The sequence below is a fragment of the Pleurodeles waltl genome, chromosome 6, assembly GCF_031143425.1.
Source record: "Pleurodeles waltl isolate 20211129_DDA chromosome 6, aPleWal1.hap1.20221129, whole genome shotgun sequence".
NCBI lineage: Eukaryota > Metazoa > Chordata > Amphibia > Caudata > Salamandridae > Pleurodeles > Pleurodeles waltl.
Genome location: NC_090445.1, coordinates 301,282,684 through 301,305,410, shown reverse-complemented (window position 1 = coordinate 301,305,410; position 22,727 = coordinate 301,282,684).

Here is a 22,727-nt window from a genome sequence, read left to right as displayed (position 1 = left end):
ACTTTGTGATGTGAACAATTGGCTTCATAACTCCCTAACGTCTATGGAATATCAGGTATAATATAATATCCCCAGCCCCACCATAAAGTCCCAGGTCAATGCCATAACCTCCTCATGCTTCCACATACTCTGCATGTTTTGTAAAATATCAAAGTGGCTCCCACTTTACACCAGACATATCATCACACAGGCACCAATCACAAGCAGAATAGACTACAGCAATGCACTCTATGCTGGCATACCAACCCATCTTCTTCACAAACTTCAAATCATTCAAAATGCTACCACACTCGTCCTCCACTGCCCATGCCGAATGCAAACCACTCCTCAGAGAGCCTCACTGGCTCCCCACATAGAAGCGCAGCCAGTTTTAAATTCTCACACATGCATTCAAGTCACTATACAACATGGGACCTACATACCTAAATCATTGGATTTACTTACACCAACCCACCAGATATCTTTTCACAGCATCACTCTCACTCACACACACCTGCATCCAGAGAAGAAGAACGTGCTGTCCATCATTCTCCTACCAAGCCGTCAAATCATGGAACGACCTCCCTCAACACATTAGGGCGGCCTTCTTACTTTTGGATTTCACAAGAAGCTGAAGATCTGATTTTCAATTACTCTTCATGTGGGATCATTAAGACTGCCTGTACTCAGGCCCAGCCTTCCCACATGTCTAGATTCACCTAATCAGTGCCTGGATACCTTCATAGGTGACAAGCAGTGCTCTACAAATCCATCTCACGTTAAATTACATTAAATCATCAATATAGTGCCCAGTCACATACAGCTCTCTATCCATCCCTTCTGGGGGTTTTTTATTGCAAAACAAAGGGCCTGATTTAAATCTTAGTGGTTGGGAGGTATTCCACCAGGGTAACAGAGAAAAATACTCAGTTGCTTTAGTGGATGCTTTGATCACCAAATTTAGAAATGTCCATTGGGTAGAAGAACATTTCTTGAATGCACAGCAACGGCCATCAATGCGGTATCTGTGAAAGCTTAAGAACATTTCCCAAAAGCTCCATCAAACATAATGAGGTCAAATGGCAAAGACTCCAATTTTTTTTTTTTTCAACTATAAAACCCAAGTTTGAAAATAATGAAAAAAACTATTGTTATTGGGACTCCACCCCATGGTGAGGGGGCAGTTTTTTGTTTTTTACTGCCCCATATTGCCTAGGTTTGCCATGGAGCGATGACCAGTAAAATAAAAACCACGTACATGTCCATCCATACTAACTGGGTGGCTGACCTGTAGCCAATTCTCTGATGTCCTTTAATATTGGAGACGTTTGGCCACGGCGGAGATGAAGATGTCCACTGGGGTCAAAATATGGTCCATCTGCTTTTAAATTGGTCAGTGGGCCAACATGTTGGAGGTAAGCATACTCTGTTGCCATTGTAATGGAATATGCTTAACACCAACATTTAAATCTGGCCCACAATCTGCCATCCACACCACCTTCAACAAAATCCATATGTTTTTGTTATTTATTTCCAGATGTCCATTCTTATTGGAGTCTTCATAGAACTCATGTCACAGTGTTTGTCATGCCCTGATTCTATAATTTGTCCTGATAAGTCCTATGTTATAATGCTATGAAAAATGCTTTTTATCTAACTTACTTGCATTAAGCTATTCTCACATAATATAACCCACCTTACAAACGTAGCCTCCTTCCTAATACTTTTTTCAGCTTTAAAAACACAGCTTTTGAAGACATTTCCAACACTTGCCACTATGCAATTGTTTAAAATGCACAGTTATCATAGATATCATTGAGATAACGATGGGTCTTTGTAGGCAGTTTTGTGTAGCTTTCTTCTCACCAGGCAGATATGCATAATCCTTCTATCCATATTGGCACTTAAAAAGCATAGGATTTTTCTTCTGACCCCTTCGTAGTAAACAAATGTACCAAAACCTGTGCACCCGCCGGTGCCTCTTTCTCCTCCGTCATTCACAGCACTCTTAATAAAAATGTAACTATCATTTCCCTTCACTCTCTTTGCTGCATCAGCACAGTCCCCATATTCTAAACCTAACTGTAATTTGACTGGAGCATGTGATGTTGATCTGTTTGAGGTACTACAACTGTACTATTCAGTATAAACTATGTACAAGTCACATCTGTTTTGAACATCCTAAATTCACTGCATTCCAATAGCCAAGTCTCAAATGAAATGTGGCTCCTGTAAAGAATGAACTTGTGAGACCAAAGTGGATATTTAAAGTCTATACCCAGACCCTTTCTGTTTGTGATTTTTAGTTACAGAGCCCAGGTGGTCAAAAGAAATTCATATTAAGAATGGAGTTGCTACATGTTGCACAATGACATTGTCTCTTTTTGTTGCCCTTTTTGACAACATTCTCTATTACTGCTGCCCCTGGAATTCCACAAGGCAATCAGAAAGTATTAATTATGTGTGTTTTCCATGTTATCCACCAGCTTGGTTTCAAATGTGTTCATCTGGAAATCCATTAATCACTTCTTGGCAACCTAGATTATGACTGTATATGAATGGGGAAGAGGTGCCTGATATCTAGGTGGTCTTTCCATTTGACTTCCAATGCGGAGCAGTATATAGAAACAAGCAGGCCCATCATTATCAGTCCTAACAAGATACAAACATTCCACATTTTAAAGAGGGCAGCCACAATCTAACATGGCCTAATAGTATTTGTTAATAAACTATGGGGGTCAGTACAACCCTGGCGGATGGTGTTAAAGCTGCGGTAATGCCGCAAACAGGCCGGTGGACAAAAAAAAGGAATCATGACTGGCGGAAACCGCCAACATAGACAGCCACTTTAACACTCCGACCGCCACGGCGGTACAGACAAGCAGCGCGGCGGTCACCGCCAACAGACAGGCGGAAGACAATGTACCGCCCGCAGTATCACAATTCGCCACCTTTTCCGGGGCAGAATCACCGTGGATAAAAACATGGTGGAAACAGCTTTTGCAATGGGAAAATGCTCACCTTAACACTCTCCACGACGAAGGAAGACACCATGGAGCCAGAATTACAAATCCTACCTGCCCTTGTCTTCCTGCTCATTTAGGAACACCAGCAATGGCGGCGGCGAAGACAACGGTGAGTACTGCACCTACGACACAGGGGAGGGGGGAGGCAAAAGTCAGGGGGACACACACGCAACACCCCCACCCCCACCCTCGCACATCATAACACACACAGCTATGCATGTCAAAACATCACAGTAACAACCCACAACCCCCCCGGAAGAATGCAAAGACCAAAGGAAATCAGTCAAAAAATTGTAATGTATCAAAATACAGTTACCAAATATATACAGATATATATATACACATTCAAAAGTATATACATTATGAGAAGCAGTGCAGGTATGCACATATCAATGTCCGTGCACCACTGGTCCAAAAATGCATGGGCGAGGCCCACAATAGATACCTGTCCACAAACGAAGAGAACACTGCTGGGGCATCAGATCGAAATACAACAGGCACCTCAGGGGGAAGGGAAGGGGGGGCACCTCCGCCGGATTACAGCACCATGCCAGATCCACGATGGGGCTCCATGCCCATTGATGTATCCTGGGGAGTGCAAAGCCACAGTCTCTCAAGTCTCTACAGTGGGTGGGTTGCCCACTGAACAATCCTGGGGAGTGCAAAGCCACAGTCTCTCAAGTCTCTACAGTGGGTGGGTTGCCCACTGAACAATCCTGGGGAGTGCAAAGCCACAGTCTCTCAAGTCTCTACAGTGGGTGGGTTGCCCACTGAACATTCCTGGGGAGTGCAAAGCCACAGTCTCTCAAGTCTCTACAGTGGGTGGGTTGCCCACTGAACAATCCTGGGGAGTGCAAAGCCACAGTCTCTCAAGTGGATAACAGTCTCCAATGGTTCTGGAGGGGGAATGGTGCCCACACTGCATTTAGCTCCCCGTGACGGTTCCTGTACCGTCACAGTCCCAGCTGTACATGGGATAACGATGCTTGATGTGGCGGTTTTTCCTTGTTCAGCGGTGCTTTGCCATGGCGGTCTCTGATCTGTTCAGCGGTTCTCTGCCCTGTTCAGCGGTGCTGTACCCTGTTCAGCGGTCTTCACCATGGCGGTGATTCCCTTGTTCAGCGGTGCTCTGCCATGGCGGTCTCTGATCTGTTCAGCGGTTCTCTGCCCTGTTCAGCGGTGCTGTGCCCTGTTCAGCGGTCTTCACCATGGCGGTGATTCCCTTGTTCAGCGGTGCTCTGCCATGGCGGTCTCTGATCTGTTCAGCGGTTCTCTGCCCTGTTCAGCGGTGCTGTGCCCTGTTCAGCGGTCTTCACCATGGCGTTGATTCCCTTGATCAGCGGTTCTTTGCCATGGCGGTCTCTGACCTGTGCATTGGTGTGTGGCATGACGGTCCCTCATTTTCCAGCTGGGCTGTGGCAGCCGGGGCCCTCCTGGGCACTGACTGCGGCGGTGGTCTACTGACCAGTGACGATACTCGTGCCCTCTTGGACAATGACTCTGGCGGTGGTCTCCTGACCAGTGACGACGGTGCTGGCCGTGGCGTCCCGGCCGCCGGGAAGGATGGCGCCCTTCTCCGCTGTGCTGCTCTCACTAGACTGTGCAGACTTCCTCTGGCCCTTCACCACCTTTGGAGGAGTCACAGCTGACTCTGCAATCCCCTTGGGACCCTTGTGAGCAGTTTTGCCGCCCGGAGTCTTCACCCTGTCCCGTCGGCCACTTTCCAACTTGAGATGCTTTACAGGGGGTGGACTGGCAGAGCTTTGGCTCCATGTCACACTGCCTGCCCTGGTGGCCGGTGCACTCCACACACCTTTAACATGCACTACTGGTACTGGAGTCTTTTTGGCTGAGGTGCGTCTACAGGACTCATGAATTGGAGGGGTGAGGATGGGGGCAAAGAGGTCAACGTTGCTGAGGGAGAGTTTATGATGAACACTGGGATGGGTAGCTGGAGGGGGTCTGGGAGTGGAGGAAGAGGAGGTGGGTGTAGGAGGTGTCACTTTAGGTGTTTTGGGTGCAGGTGCAGGTACTGGAGGCTGTCCTGAGGTGGATGGATGTTGGGTGTGTGGGTGCCCGCGCTTGTGTACTTTGGAAGGGGGCGTCACAGACACACTGGGAGAGGACACAGGGGGCGTGTAAATGAGAGTGGGGGTGGTGAGTGCAGGTGAGCTGGGTGTTCGGGTGTGAGTCCTAGTGCCTGTAGATGTAGTGCATGCAGGTGAGAGTGTAGACGACACTGGGAGGGAGGAGGGATACGACGAGGAGGGGGACACAGTGGAGGCAGTGGATGTTGCTGTGTCTGTATGTGTCTGATGCTTGTGTGAATGCCTGTGGGATGTGTGGTGCCTATGTTTGCCTGAGCTACTTTTGTGTGTTGAGTTGTGTGCATGCTTGTCTGTTGGTGTGCTTGGGATAGGCTGGGGTACAGGGGCTTGGGTCTGGGTGGAGGAAGTTGGAGGGGGGAGGCTAGACACAGGGACAATGGCTGCCATCAGTGCTGAAGCCAAAGATTGCAGGGTTCGGTGAAGGGCAGCCTGACCAGAATGCAACTACCTTTCTACACCCTGGATGGCATTCACAATGGTAGACTGCCCAACAGTGAGTGACCTGAGGAGGTCAATGGCCTCCTCACTGAGGGCAGCAGAGGTGACAGGGGCAGGGGCTGAGGTGCCTGGGGCGAAGGTGATGCCCACCCTCCTGGGTAAGCAGGCACGGGGCAAACGCTGAGGGGCTGCTGGGAGGGTGGTGCTGGTAGGGAAGGTGGCGGCTGTACCTGTAGAAGTGGGGGGCACAGATGGTGCCACCACCACAAGGGAGCTCCCAGCGGCGGACGAGTCTGTGTCGCTGGCCGGTGATCTGGTGCCCGACGTGAAGCTCCCCTCGCCCTCCGTCCCACTGGTGCATTCTGAGTCTGTGGTGTGGCCCTCCATGGCCATGTGGGATGCAGCTCCCTCGTGCTCCGGTGCCACTGTTCCTCCGCCTGATGATGCTGATGCACAAAAGAACAGGGAGAGCACAAAAAGGGGGGGACGACAGAAGAAAGACAGGTTGAGTGCATGGCATACCGCTACCGTTGGCGGACAATACAGACACACCAGCCCCCTGCACAATGCCGTGCTCCTGGCCTCTACAGATGCAATTCCTGGGATCTGCCCTACATGGCTATGGTGGACATCTGCACACATGGATGCCACAGGGGCATGTATACCTGTACTTGGCACTCTACTGCGGTGGGGTGGAGTGCCACATGGCCTGCATTATGGAGGGGCCTAGCGTATGGAAGTCGCACTGGCCTAGGGAAACCCACAGCCCTCCTCCCACACCTAGACCCCTCAACTGCGCGCAAAGTCCCCAGAATGATAGTGTACTCACCCCCTTGTGTCTGTTGTGATGCCCTCAAGCGCCCATCCAACTCAGGGTAGGCCACCGCCAGGATACGGAACATCAGGGGGGTCATGGGGCGATGGGCACCCCTCCCACGTTGGGAGGCCATCCCCAGCTGAGCCTCTGCCGTCTTCTTGCTCCAGCGGCGAATGTCCTCCCATCTTTTACGGCAGTGGGTGCCCCGTCTCTGGGGACCCCCAGGGTCCGGACGTCCTTGGCGATGGCACGCCAAATGTCCTTCTTCTGGTGGGCGCTGACCTACATGACATGCACAGGGGAAGAAGAGAAGTCATTAGCAAGAGCACCGTCGATGTGAGTGGCCCCCCATCCCTGCCCTTGCCTTGTGGCACATGCATTCACAGTCCCTCATGTTCACTGCACTCTGCCCCCTTCCCTCTTACAACCAGCCCTCTCCACCCAGGCATAGCCCATACAAAGTGCTCCCTGTGTACTTACCTGTTGGTCTGGAGGGCAGTAGAGTAGCGTGTACTGGGGGAGGACCCCGTCCACAAGCTTCTCCAACTCCTGAGCAGTGAAGGCAGGGGCCCTTTCCCCAGACGCAGCAGCCATTGTCTCTTCCAGACCGAGGTCACAGCAGCACTTGCAGTGTAGGTCCTCTCCTGTCGAAGATCAGGTATCAAGTGATTGAACAGAGAGAAAATGACGGTCATGTCCGCGGCGGTGACGTCCGTGGCAGTGCGTATCATCACCACCGGCGCACTTCATCATTGGCTCCTGGGACCCATGGGGTCCAATGTTTACCAATGCAGCATTGCACCGCGGTCTACGACCGCCTACCGCAATGGTGTACAACGCCAGCGCAGTTACCTCACATCCCACTGTCCCAGTTTGGAGGTCAGGCAGCCGCCATTTCAGGGGCCCACATGGCTTAATTTGCAACTGCGTCACACATACCTGGGCCTACACTCGACACACATCCAGGAAGAGTTTTGTCTTTGGTGTTGTGTTCTGTGTATCTGTGGGTACATACCTGGGATTTTGTTGACTCTTTGGTCGCTGTTGTCCTTCCTAGGCACCGTCAGCTTGGACATTTGAGAACATGGCGGAATCCTCCGGTGTACCGACCGCTGGTGGACCTGTTGATAATGGAGGAGCGACATTTACTCATCAGCTATAGGTTTGACCGTGCCACTATCCAGGAACTATGTACCCAGTTGGAGCCAGACCTGATGTCACCAATCCGCCATCCCACAGGAATCCCCCCTCAAGTGCAGGTGCTGTCAGTGCTCCATTTCCTTGCAAGTGGATCGTTTCGGACAACAGTGGCCATTGCATCAGGGATGTCCCAGCCTATGTTTTCCACTGTGTTGTCCAGAGTGTTGTCTGCCCTGCTGAAACACGTAAGGAGCTACATTGTTTTCCCTCAGGTGGAGGATTTGCCAACAGTGATTGATATTGATATTGATGGCACCCATGTAGCTCTGGTCCCCCCCCACAGGAGTGAACAGGTGTACAGGAACCGGAAGAGTTATCATTCCATGAATGTACAGATGGTATGTTTGGCAGACCAGTACATCTCGCAGGTAAATGCTATGTTCCCTGGATCAGTGCATGACGCCTACATCCTGCGCAATATCAGCATCCCTTATATGATGGGTCAACTCCAGAGGCAACGGGTGTGGCTATTGGGGGACTCTGGTTACCCCAACCTGTCCTGGCTATTGACCCCAGAGAGGAATCCCAGGACCAGGGCAGAGGAACGCTACAATGAGGCCCATGGGCGGACTAGGAGGGTGATCGAAAGCACCTTCGGCCTCCTGAAGGCCAGGTTCAGGTGTCTGCATATGACAGGTGGTTCCCTATTCTACTCACCAAGGAAGGTGTGCCAGATCATCATCACCTGCTCGATGCTTCACAATCTTGCTTTGCGACGCCAGGTGCCTTTGCTGCAGGAGGATGGTCCAGATGGCGGTGATGTGGCAGCTGTGGAGCCTGTGGAGCCTGTGGACAGTGATGAGGAGGACGCTGAGGAAGAAGACATAGACAACAGGGAGTCAGTCATATGGCAATATTTCCAGTGACACACAGGTGAGAACAGTTTTCTTTTTACCATTACATTCACTTTCACACTTCTACCTCTATCCTGTCTGTCATTTCATAGCAGTATTTGGTCACTGAGTTGTACCTTTCCATTACGGTTTCACAGGTGTGGTTAGCAACGTGTGTCATCTGCTTGCATCCTTCAAGGACTTGTGATGTGTGACATAGGTATGTTGGCTATAAAATTGGAAAGCATATTGACACTGTCATTGATTATACATATTTACCAAATCACAGACTGACTCCAGATTGTTATGTGGTTCAAGGGTGTTTATTTCAGTGCTCAAGAATGGAGGGGGTGTAGGAAAGTACCATCTTGCCTGGCATGTTACCCCCATTTTTCACTGTATATATGTTGTTTTAGTTGTATGTGTCACTGGGACCCTGCCAGCCATGGCCCCAGTGCTCATACGTGTGCCCTGTATGTGTTACCTGTGATATGACTAACTGTCTCACTGAGGCTATGCTATTCAGAACCTCAGTGGTGATGCTCTCTCATTTCTTTCCAAATTGTCACTAACAGGCTAGTGACCAATTTCACCAATTCACATTGGCATACTGGAACACCCTTATAATTCCCTAGTATATGGTACTGAGGTACCCACGGTATTGGGGTTCCAGGAGATCCCTATGGGCTGCAGCATTTCTTTTGCCACCCATAGGGAGCTCTGACAATTCTTACACAGGCCTGCCGCCGCAGCCTGAGTGAAATAATGCACACATTATTTCACAGCCATTTTCACTGCACTTAAGTAACTTATAAGTCACCTATATGTCTAACCTTTACTTAGTAAAGGTTGGGTGCTAAGTTACTTAGTGTGTGGGCACCCTGGCACTAGCCAAGGTGCTCCCACATTGTTCAGGGCAAATTCCTCGGACTTTGTGAGTGCGGGACACCATTACACACGTGCACTATACATAGGTCATTACCTATGTATAGCTTCACAATGGTAACTCCGAATATGGCCATGTAACATGTCTAAGATCCTGGAATTGCCCCCTCTATGCCATCCTGGCATTGTTGGCACAATCCCATGATCCCACCGGTCTCTAGCACAGACCCGGGTACTGCCAAACTGCCTTTTCAGGGGTTTCACTGCAGCTGCTGCTGCTGCCAAACCCTCAGACAGGTTTCTGCCCTCCTGGGGTCCAGCCAGGCTTGGCCCAGGAAGGCAGAACAAAGGACTTCATAAGAGAGAGGGTGTTACACCCTCTCCCTTTGGAAAAAGGTGTTAAGGCAGGGGAGTAGTAGCCTCCCCCAGCCTCTGGAAATGCTTTCATGGGCACAGATGGTGCCCATTTCTGCATAAGCCAGTCTACACCGGTTCAGGGACCCCTCAGCCCTGCTCTGGCGCGAAACTGGTCAAAGGAAAGGGGAGTGACCCCTCCCCTGACCTGCACCTCCCCTGGGAGGTGCCCAGAGCTCCTCCAGTGTGCTCCAGACCTCTGCCATCTTGGAAACAGAGGTGCTGCAGGCACACTGGACTGCTCTGAGTGGCCAGGGCCAGCAGGTGACATCAGAGGCTCCTTCTGACAGGCTCTTACCTCTCTTGGTAGCAAATCCTCCTTCCTTGGTAGCCAAACCTCCTTTTCTGGCTATTTAGGGTCTCTGCTTTGGGGAATTCTTCAGATAACGAATGCAAGAGCTCATCAGAGTTTCTCTGCGTCTCCCTCTTCTCCTTCTACCAAAGGATCGACCGCTGACTGCTCAGGACGCCTGCAAAACTGCAACAAAGTAGCAAGATGACTACTAGCAACATTTTAGCGCCTCATACTGCCGGCTTTCTCAACTGTTTCCAGGTGGTGCATGCTCTGGGGGTAGCCTGCCTTCACCCTGCACCAGAAGCTCCGAAGAAATCTCCCTTGGGTTGACGGCATTTTCCCCCTGCTAACGCAGGCACCAAAAGACTGCAACACTGGTCCTCTGGGTCCCCTCTCATCCTGACGAGCGTGGTCCCTGGAACTCAGCAACTCTGTCCAAGTGACTCCCATAGTCCAGTGACTCTTCAGTCCAAGTTTGGCGGAGGTAAGTCCTTGCCTCCCCACGCTAGACTGCATTGTTGGGTACCACATGATTTGCAGCTGCTCCCGCTCCTGTGCACTCTTCCAGGATTTTCTTCATGCACAGCCAAGCCTAGGTCCCCGACACTCCTTCCTGCAGTGCACAACATTCTGAGTTGTCCTCCGGCGTCTTGGAACTCTCTTTTGTGACTTCATGTGGACTCCGGTTCACTCTTCTTCCAAGTGCCTGTTTGGGTACTTCTGTCGGTGATGCCTGCTTTTGTGAGGGTTCCCTGAGTTTCTGGGCACCCCCTCTGTCTCCTCCTCCAAGTGGCGATATCCTGGTCCCTCCTGGGCCAAAGCAGCACCCAAAAACCTCTACAGCGACCCTAGCAGCTAGCAAGGCTTGTTTGCGGTCTTTCTGCGTGGGAACGACTTCTGTGCTCTCTGGGGGTAGTAGGTTCACTTTACACCTACTTTTCAGGGTCTTGGGGTGGGCTATTTATCTAACCCTGACTGTTTTCTTACAGTTCCAGCGACCCTCTACAAGCTCACATAGGTTTGGGGTCCATTTGTGGTTTGCATTCCACTTTTGGAGTATATGGTTTGTGTTGCCCCCATATCTATGTGCTCCTATTGCAATCTATTGTAATTCTACACTGTTTGCATTACTTTTCTTGCTATTACTCACCTAATTTTGGTTTGTGTACATATATATTGTGTATATATCTTATCCTCATACTGAGGGTACTCACTGAGATACTTTTGGCATATTGTCATAAAAATAAAGTACCTTTATTTTTAGTAACTCTGTGTATTGTGTTTTCTTATGATATTGTGCATATGACACCAGTGGTATAGTAGGAGCTTTACATGTCTCCTAGTTCAGCCTAAGCTGCTTTGCTATAGCTACCTTCTATCATCCTAAACTGCTAAAAAACACCTCTTCTACACTAATAAGGGATAACTGGACCTGGCACAAGGTGTAAATACCTATGGTACCCACTACAAGCCAGGCCAGCCTCCTACACTAAATGTGCAGTTTCTCTGCCACTTCGACTTGGCATTTCAAAGTACTTGCCAAGCCCTAAACATACATACATATGTCACCCCTTAGGTAGGCCGTAGGTAACCCATAGGGCAGGGTGCTATGTAGTTAAAAGGCAGGACATGTACATGTGTGGTTTATATAACCTGGTAGTGGAAAACTCCTGAACTGGTTTTCCACTACTGAGAGGCCTGCTCCTTTTATAGGATAGTATTAGGGCTACCCTCATATACTGTTCGAGTGGTAGATTCCTATCAGAAAGGGGTAACTAGGTTATATTTAGTATGGGTAGAATGGTAACAGAAAATCCTACTAATTGGTGTGGTTGGATTTTATATTACTAGTTCAGAAATGCGACTTTTAGAAAGTGAGCATTTTTCTGTACTTAAAATCCATCTGTGCCTTACAGCCTGTCCCCAATCTGCATTTGGGCTGGGCTGGTTGACAGCTTTCTTGTGAATTTCACTCAGACAGCCACAAACAAAGGATACTCAGACACACCTGTACCATTCTGCATATTGAATGGGTCTTCCTAGGCTGGGAGGCTGTAGGGCCTGACACTTACATTCCAAAGGCTAGTGGCCTGCCCTCACAAAATGGACTGCCAAAACCCCTATTTGGACCCTGGCAGACAGACCTTTACTGAAAGGGGACCATGTGCACTTTAAAACCACACCTTGAAGTCCCCCCCACTTCAAAGGCATTATATACACTGGGTCCCTTACCCCACCAAATCAGACACATCTGGACCTGAACCTGCAACCTGTCAAGTGAAACTGCCTGGCCACCCAAAGGACTCATCTGGACTGAGAAGGACTGTTGCCCTGCTATTGCCCTGCTGCCCTGCTGCCCACTGACTTTGCTGAGAAGTGGTCTCCAAGGGCTTGGATTGAGCTTGCCTCCTATTTTCTGAAGTTTCAGGGCCAAAAGGACTTAGGCCCTCATTACAACCCTGGCGGTAATACCTCCAACAGGCTGGCGGTAACAAAAATGGAATTATGACCATGGCGGAAACAGCCCACACAGGCAGCCACTTTTACACACCGACCGCCATGGCGGTAGCAACAAGCACTGCACTGGTAACCACCAACAGCCAGGCGGAAGACAATGGGGGTCATTACAACTTTGGAGGAGATGTTAATCCATCCCAAAAGTGACAGTAAAGTGAAGGATATACCACCAGCCGTATTAGGAGTTCCATAGGATATTATGGACTCTTAATACGGCTGGTGGTATATCCGTCACTTTACCGTCACTTTTGGGATGGATTAACACCTCCTCCAAAGTTGTAATAACCCCCAATGTACCGCCCATACTATTACAAAGGCCTATCTGCCACCTTTTCCAGGGCGGTACCAAAAACATCAAAAGCATGGCAGAAACAGTACACAGAAGGCAAAGGGCTCACCCCTGGAGACACAGGGAAGAACCATGCCGCCATGGAGCCCAAGTTGCAGGTGTTCCCCATGCTCGTCTATCTCCTTCTTCACTATGAACATCAATGCCGGGGAAGACGACCACGGTGAGTACAGCCTCTGGGCACACAAGGGAGGGAGAAAAAAGAGAGTGGCACACATGCACGCAACACCCCCACCCCCAACACCAGACACATAAACTGATGCAGCAATAAAACATATATACCCCGTACACCTCAGGAATAATGCAAGGACAAAAGGAATTGATAAAAATGAGTGTAATAAGATAAAAATCTAGAAATTTGTGCTTCAAAATCAAAACAGTATATACATATATACAAATGGAGGGACACAGCCCAGTCTACAATGTGCATGGGCCATAGGGCCACATCACATAGGCCAAGGCCCCACTCGACTGCAACAACACGGAGAGAACACCGCAGGGGCAGCAGGTCAAAAATACACAGGCACCTCAGGGGGACAGGGAACAGGGGGAACCTCAGCTGGAAAATGGGACAGCGCCTCTGGTCCTGGAGGGGGCAACATGCCCTGTGCTTGGTCCGGGGGAGTGCAAAGCCACAGTCTCTCAAGTGGGTGGTTTGCCCACTGCTTGGTCCTGGGGAGTGCAAAGCCACAGTCTCTCTAGTGGATGGCTTTTCCACTGCTTCTGGAGGGGGCTTTGTGCCCAGTGTGCTTCATCCTGGCAAGGAGAGGGTGAGTGGGTGGCTTCTCCACTGGTTCTGGAGGGAGCTTTTTGCCCAGTGTGCTTCACCCCGGCATGGAGGGGGTGAATGGCTGGCTTCTCCGCTGGTTCTGGAAGGGGCTCTGTGTCCAGTGTGCTTCATCCTGGGAAGGAGGGGGTGAGTGGATGGCTTCTCCACTGGTCCTGGAGGGGGCCTTGTGCCCAGTGATGCTGATCTTAGGGAGTGCAAGGTCACAGTCTCTCACCTGGGTGTCACACCCACAGGATTTGCATGGTCCAGGATGCACTATAGTCCATGGAGGCAGAACTACACACTGCCCGCCGGCGGTGACGGCTGCTCAGTGGTGGCAGTAGTGGGGCTGGTGTCAGGCCTGGCAGTGGTGGGGGAAGGCTCCAGCCCGTCCCCTGCAGCCTCGGATGGCTACCCACTGGGGCTGCTGTCAGTGCTGGCATTGGTGAGGGGAGGCTCCAGCCGGTCCCCTGTAGCCTCGAATGGCTGCCCACTGGGGCTGCTGGCGGTGCTGGCAGTGGTGGGGGGAGGCTCCTGCCCGCCCTCTGCAGCCTCAGGTGACTGCCCACTGAGGCTGCAGCTGCCGGTGGTGGTACTGGTGGTGGTGCTGGCAGTGGTGGGGCGAGGCTCCTGCCCATCCCCTGCAGCCTCGAATGGCTGCCCACTGGGGCTGCTGGTGGTGCTGGCAGTGGTGGAGGAAGGCTCCTGCCTGTCCCCTGCAGCCTCAGATGGCTGCCCACTGGGGCTGCTGCTGACGGTGCTGTAGTTGGGAATGTCAGTGGTGAGGAGAGGCTCCAGCCCTTCCCCTGCAGCCTCGGAAGGCTGAACCTCCATGGTTGGTGGTGGGGGCTCAGAATCAGTCCCAGCAGCAGGCCTCGTGTCCTTCCTGCCTGCAGGGGCAGGCCCCTTGCCCTTGCCCTTCTCAGCTGGTGGTGCCTCCTTGCCCTTCACCTTGGCAGCCGGTGGTGCCTCCTTGCCCTTGCGCTTGGCAGCTGGTGGTGTCTCCTTGCCCTTCACCTTGGCAGGTGTTGGTGCCTCCTTGCCCTTCACCTTGGCAGCTGGTGCAGGCACACTGTCAGTGCTGATGGCTGGTTCACTGGAGCCTCTCCCACTTGCAGTAGATGCCGACACTACTGGGGCCGTGGACTGGGTGACTGAGGTGCTCGCCTTGGTTCTGACCACCCGGGCCCGACATGAAGGATGGAGGGGAGGGATAGGGTAGAGGTCAACGGCGGAGAGGAAAAGCATCTTAGGGACACTGGAGTGGGAAGAGGTTGAAGGTCTGGGAGTGGAGGAAGGGGGAGTGGTTGTAGGAGGTGTCAGTCTGCTTTGTTTGGATGCAGGTGCATGGGCTGGATGCTGTTGTGAGGTGGAGGGCTGTTGGGTGTCTGAGTGCCTGCGTTTGGGTACTTTGGAAGGAGGGGACACAGACACAGTGGGAGAGGACACAGCGGATGTGTGCATGGAGGTGGGGGTGGTGACTGCCAGTGAGGGATGTGTAGTGATAGGCATGATGGTGATGGTGGTAGTAGATGAGGATGTAGTACATGCAGGTGTGAGTGGAGACGCTACTGGGAGGGTGGTGGACGAGGAGGAGGTGGGGGACACAATGGAGGCAGTGGATGTTGGTGTGTCTGTATCTGGATGGTGTTTGTGGGATGATGAGTGGTGCTTGTGTTTGCCTGAGCCACTCCTGTGTGTTGTCTTGGGTGCATGCTGCTCTGAATGTGTGCTTGGGATAGGTTGGGGTTCAGGGGAATGGGACTGGGTAGAGGAAGTTGTAGGAGGGAGGCTAGAGACAGGGACAATGGCTGCCATCAGGGAGGAGGCCAGAGCCTGGATTGATCTATGTTGGGCCGCCATGCCAGTGTGAATGCCCTCCAGGAATGCATTTGTCTGTTGCATTTGGGCTGCCAGCCCCTGGATGGCATTCACAATGGTTGACTGCCCAACAGAGATGGATCTCAGGAGGTCAGTAGCCTCCTCACTCAGGGCAGCAGGGCTAACTGGGGCAGGCCCTGAGGTGCCTGGGACAAAGGAGATGCCCACCCTCCTGGGTGAGTGGACAAGGGAAACACACTGAGGGGCTACTGGGAGGCGGTGCTGGTACAGGGTTGGCAGCTGTACCTGTAGTTGGGGTGGCCAAAGAGGTGACCGCCACCACCAGGGAGCTTCCATAGGATGAGGTATCACTGTCAGAACTGTCCCCTCCAGTCCTGTGCCATGTGGGATGCAGCTCCCTCCATCGCTGGTGCCTCTGCTCCTCCACCAGATGGTGCTAATGTAGAGAAGGACAGGGTGACAAAACGAAAAGGGAGGGGAGACAATGGATACACTTGGTCAATGGCTGCACCAACACCACCATTGGTGTACACAGCATCCTCACACAGGGAACAGGCTTACGCACTATGCAATACACTACCAATCACAATGCTAGTCACCAGCCCAAGGGCAGGAGTACCTCACGCCAATAGCAGCATACCTCACACCCACACATCCCTGCCCAGTAGTGGATGCCTACTAGCTTTGTAGGAGGTGCGGTTCATCAGCCCCTGCCCAACATGGGACCTACCCTGCAATGTACGGCTCACATCCACCACCCGGAGACCACCCCACAACACTCAAGTAGTATATTGGGAAACTGTACTCAACCCCTTGTGGCTGCTGTGATGCCCTCAAGCTTCAATCCACCTCCGGATAGGGCACCACCAGTATCCGGAACATTAGGGTGGTCAGGGTTCAACGGGCACCTCTTCCTTATTGGGAGGCCATCCCCAGCTGGGCCACTGCGTCTTCCGTGCCCAGCGTCTCAGGTCCTCCCTCCGTTTGCGACAGTGGGTGCTCCGCCTGCCGTAGACCCCCACGGTCTGCACGTCCTTGGTGATGGCACTCGATATACCCTTTTTCTGATGGGAGTTGGCCTGCAGACAAACAAACATAGAAAAAGCCATACCGTCCGGACTGTTACAGTCATGGCCCACCATATCCCTCACATCCCCTTACGCACAGACATTGCCCAGCATACATGCAGCACGCTGCCCAGGACCCTTCCACCACCCCAGCCTTACACGAGGCCCGCACACACAGCACTCCATGCATTCATGCCCCATGCATCATGCTCACAGTGTACTCTCCTGTTGGTCTGGAGGCCCATACAGCATTCGGTACTGGGGTAGGACCCCATCCACCAGTCTCTCCAGCTCTGCAGCGGTGAGGGCAGGCGCCCTTTCTCCAGTGACTTGAGGCATGGTCAGTTCCAGACACAGGTCACAGCAGCACTTGCAATGTAGGTCGTCTCCTGTTTGAAGGTCAGGTAGCAAGTGAGAGAACAGATAGAAAATGGCAGTCACGTCTGCGGCGGTGCGTACCTTCATCACCAAAGGCCACTGTAACCCATAGGGCCCAATGACAACCAATGAGGAGTTGCACGGCGGTACTCGACCTCCTCCCTCAATGGCGCACAACATCAGCGGAATTACCTCATTTTCACCTGTCCATCCACACAGGACAGGTGGATGCCATTTCAGGGGGGGAGGTCATAGCACCTAACTGAGTCACAGTACACATAGGCACCGTTTCGGCCTATCCAACAACATACTGTTTCAGTCACAACATGCAATCCAGTGCACAGTTTGGAAATGTGGTATACTGACCAGCCACTCCCCGTTATGCCCCTAGATTACAACCGCTGCAGATGAATAGGAGATGAAGACAGCCCCTGTGTACAGACCCCTGATGGACTTGGAAACAATGAAGGACAGGCACATTATCCTGACCTACAGACTTGACACGGCCACAATCACAGAGCTGTGTGCCCAATTAGAGCCAGACCTGATATCTGCTATCCGTCACCCCACTGGGATCCCTCCTATTGTGCAAGTCCTATCTGTGCTCCATTTCTTGGCAACTGGTTCTTTCCAAGTAACAGTGGGCTTGGCAGCAGGAATGTCACAGCCACTGTTCTCAATATTGCTGACCAAAGTGTTGTCTGCCCTAATTAAATACATGCGCAGCTACATTGTTTCCCCCCAGGTTGAGGATTTGGCTGTGGTGAAAGTTGACTTCTATGCAATGGGACAGATCCCCAACATTATTGGGGCTCTTGATGGTACACATATTGTATTTGTCCCCCCTGGATAAATGTACAGGTGTTCAGAAATTGAAAGAGCTTTCACTCGATGAATGTGCAGATAGTGTGCCTGGTAGACCAGTATATCTCCCATGTCAATGCAAAGTATCCTGGGTCTGTGCATGATGCCTTTATCCTGAGGATTAGCAGCATTCCATATGTGATGGCTCAACTCCAGAGGCACTGGGTATGGCTAATAGGTGAGTCCATGGTTACCACCCAGTATACAATGTTTACAGCTTGTTAAACAAATACATAGTTTAATCAATTGACAGACTCCATACCAAGGGTGTTTATTTAGGTGCTAATAAGTGGAGGGGGATATGCAATGGGCTGTGTTGCTGGTGAAGAAAGTCCAGGGTGGAGTCTAGTCTATTTGTTTCACAGGTGCATTGTCCAAGGGGTAAAGGGAAGTGGAGCAATGGCAGTTCAAGGTGGACAGAGTGACAAAGTGGGACACAAAGGTGACATTCAGGAGAGTCATATTTCCTGGTGGGGGTCTTGGCAATGTTCTCTGGCTTCTGGCTGGATCGCAGGGACTGTTTACGGGGTGGTTCTCCTTCTGTAGGGGGTGGGGTGCTGGTGGCCTGTTGTTCCTGTGGCAGGGCCTCCTGTCCACTAGCGGCAGCAGAGGTGGATGGCTGTTCATCTGTTTGGCTAGTGTCAGGGTCCCATTGGTGTGCCACTGCCTCCCTCATGGTGTTGGCCATGTCTGCCTGCACGCCTGCAATGGTGACCAGGGTGGTGTGGATGTCCCTCAGGTCCTCCCTGATCCCCAGGAACTGTCCCCCCTGCAGCCGCTGTGTCTCCTGCAACTTGGCCAGTATCTGGCCCATCTCCTCCTGGGAATGGTGGTATGCTCCCAGTATGTTGGTGAGTGCCTCGTGGAGAGTCGGTCCCTGGGCCTGTCCTCCCCCTGTCGCACAGCAGTCCTCCCAGCTTCACTGTTGTCATGTGCCTCTGTCCCCTAAACCATGTGCCCATTGCCACTGACCCCATGTCCCCGATCATCCTGTATATGTGGGGTAGCCTGGGGTCCCTGAAGTGGTGGACACACTGCTGATTGACGTGTTCTGGGGACAGAGGTATGGGCCTGCTGGGTGGGTGCTGTGCTGGTGTTTCCTGAAGAGGGATGTTCTGTGGTGTTATGACTCTGCCTGGGTAACCGACTGTCCGGAGGTTCCCAATGGGCCAGGTTGGTCATCCAGATCCAGGCGTCCAGAGCTGCTGTCATCACGGTGGGCCTCTTCTAAGGGGGGGACTGGATGTTGCTGGCACCTCCGCTCTGTTAATGTTGGATTGGGGACCTGTGGGGATTTAATAGCAGTGTTATAGTTTCTGTGTGTGACATCTTGTGCATGGGTGTGTTGCCCTGTATGGTTGTTATTGCCCTGGCAGCTTTGCATTGTGTGAGTAGTGATTTGGTGGGCTAGGTGATGGTCTCTAGTGTGCATGCTTTAGTGATAGTTGTCCATGCAGGTCTGAGATGGGTGTTCATGCATTGTGGTTGCATGCAGGGCTCGGTTTTGGGAGGGGTGGGTTGTGATAGTGGGGTGTGTGTGAGGTGGTGAAGAGTGAGGGTGGGGGTATGTGATGGCATGCAGATAGGAGGGTGGAAGTAGTAAAGATTTGACTTACCAGGATCCAGTCCTCCTGCTACTCCTGCCAGGCCCTCAGGATGCAGTATTCCCAAGACTTGTTCCTCCCATGTTGTTAGTTGTGCGGGAGGAGGTGGGGGTCCATTGCCAGTCCTCTGTACTGCTATCTGGTGTCTTGCTACCACAGAACACACCTTCCCCTATATGTTGTTTTACCTCTTTCTGATGTCATCCCATATTCTGGGGTGCTGTTGACCCTGTCCACGATTCTCTGCCATAGCTCCATCTTCCTAGCAAAGGATGTCAGCTGCACTTGTGATCCGAATAGCTGTAGCTCTACCCAGATGATTTCCTCCACCATGACCCTTAGCTCCTCCTCTGAGAACCTGGGGTGTCTTTGTGGTGCCATGGGTGTAGTGTGAGTGGTATGTGTGAGGGTGTGTGCGGTGATGTGTTGGGGTGTGTGCTGTAAGGTGCGTGAATGGTGTATGGGTGATGGTGTTTTGTGGCTCTGGTTCTGTGGGTGCTCTTGGTCTGCCTCTCTCAGTTGGCAATATTTTTGGGTCGTAAGGGGTTGTGAGTTGAGTGGGTGTGTGCTTTATATTGGTGTGGGTGTGGTGGGTGTATGGGTGTCAGATGTGTGTTATTCAGATTGACCAATGTGGTGTTGTTTTGTATGTGTGTGTGTATTTTGAGCGCTTCAGTATGTACCGCCAATGGTTTACCTCAGTTGAATGTCTGCCGCAGTGATTCGTGGGTCATAATGCTGTGGGTGTAGTTCTGTTGGCGTAATGGTGTGGGTTTTGGTTCCACCAGTTTATCACTGACCTTTGGGCTGGTGGACTTGTATGTCTGTCTGTATAGTGATGGATTGCTATGTGTGTGCCATAATATCGGTAGCGGTAATCCACTGCGCCGGCAGTATGTTGGCGGCGGTTGGCATCGCGGTGAGCAGGACTTACCGCCAATGTCATAATTAGGGCCTTAATCTCTTGAGGAAACTCCTTGTGCACCAAAAATTGACGCACAGCCTTCCGGAAACGACACATCAGAGAAAATTGCTGAACAGCTGAACCGGAACTATGAAACCTACTTACTGAATGAAGAATCAACGCAGTGCCTGCCGTGCAACAGAAAATTAGACAGCTCGCCATACTGGATCGCCGCTTGTCACTTCATCCCGCTCGCCCAGATTTTCCACGCATCGTTCCTGTGCGTCAAAACGATCCCAGCATCTCAGTGAGGAAAGCCCCTTAAATAGTGCAAAGAAATGACGCATCATCGGTGCCATGTCTGAAAATCTGACACACACCCAATTTTTCCACGCATCTCCTCCTCTGCATGTTATTTTTTACGCAAACCAGGCAATTTGTGCAAACAAGAGACAACTGTTGATTTCTAAGATTTAAGACTCTTTAATCTTGAAAAAGTGATATCTCAACTTGTAATTATTGAATCTTCATCGCTTTGACCTTACTTTAACCAGATAAATATCATATATTTTTCCAAACCTGTATTTTTGTGGGTTTTTCACTGTGTTACTGTATGATTTATTGCACAAATACTTTACACATTACCTTCTAAGTTAAGCCTGACTGCTCCGTGCCATACTACCAGGCACAGGATGGTTTGGGTTGAGGGTGACATCTCCTGACTAAGATTGTGGTCCCTATTTGGAAAGGTTGAATACCTCTGCCAACTAGAGACCCCATTTCTACCATTACCCTATTGCTACCTAAGACATATGTAAAGGTTTGTAATTGTATTTATTCCACTCCATATACATGGCATAAAATGGCTCTGTTGATTATCACATGACTATAAAGCCATTTGTTGTGTCCATATTAACTTCCCATGCTTTGTCCAACTTCTAAAACACTATGGGGGTTATTCTAACTTTGGAGGAGTGTTAATCCGTCCCAAAAGTGACGGTAAAGTGACGGATATACCACCAGCCGTATTACGAGTTCCATAGGATATAATGGACTCGTAATACGGCTGGTGGTAAATCCGTCACTTTTCCGTCACTTTTGGGACGGATTAACACCTCCTCCAAAGTTAGAATAACCCCCTTTGTTCATGTTGCCACAATTTTCACTTTAGCTAATGAGGTACTTCAATCCATTGGGACTTTGTGATAACCAAATCCCTGCAGTATGTCCCAAAAAGACCAGTAATTGCTTGTTCCCAGGTGGTTCCTAAGCAAACATATAAAAGGGTTTCCAGAAAGGAAGCAAATAGTTCCTTTTCTGGAAAGAAAAAACAAAATGCTATGCTCTACCATGTGCTGCATTGAATGGTAAAGTGCAAAGTCTTCCTCTTACAAAGTCAACTTTCATTTCAAAGAAGACATTCTTAGATTATAATAACCTCCACTAGTCTTTTAGTCTCCGAAGAAAAAAACAGCTTATTTTTATAGACTCATCAAATACTCCAAGCGGGGATACATCTGACGTCAGAAGACATTTCTGTATCAACCTGGTGTATATCTATTGTGAGTGTTACTCTGTATTCTTTTGGTTTGAATAGTTTACAGTAGAGTGACAAAGTTCACAGACTTTACTATTGTTTTTGTGTTGGTTCCACTATTTATTTCTGTTACTAGGGCTGTATTGTGAAAAAGTAGCCTCTTTCTTGCATTGCTACCTCCACTTTTGGCCTGTTTGTAAGTGTGTGTCAGTGTGTTTTGTCTGTTTCACTGGGATCCTGCTAGCCAGAACCCCAGTGCTCATAGTTAAACCCTATTTGTCAGTGTGTTTTGCCTGTCTAACTGGGATCCAGCTAGCCAGGACCCCAGTGCCCATAGTTTGTGGCCTAATGTGTGAGTTGTCAGTAGTGCTTAGCTGTGTCACTGAAGTTCTGCTAACCAGAACTCCAGTGCTTATGCTCTCTCTACTTCCAAATTAGTCACTATAGTTTAATGACTCCATATTCCAATTCCAATTGGTATACTGGACCCCCCCTAATAAGTCCCTAGTATATGGTACCTAGTTACCCAGGGCATTGGGGTTCACAGCCATTTTCACTGCACTTAAGTAACTTATAAGTCACCTATGTGTCTAACCTTCATTTCCTGAAGGCTAGATGCAAAATTACTAAGTGTGAAGGCACCCGTGCACTAGCAAAGGTGCCTCACGCTGTCCAGGGCCAATTCCCCAGACTTCATAAGTGCAGGGATACCATTACACGGGTGTACTACATGCATGTCAATACATATATCAAGCTTTACAATAGCAACTCTGAATTTGGCCATGTGAGGTGTTTAAGATCATGGAATTGTCCCCCATTCCAAATCTGGTAGTGGAGGGCCAATCCCATGCATCCTGGGGGCTCCACCTTGGACCCTAGTACTGCCAAACCAGCTCTCTGA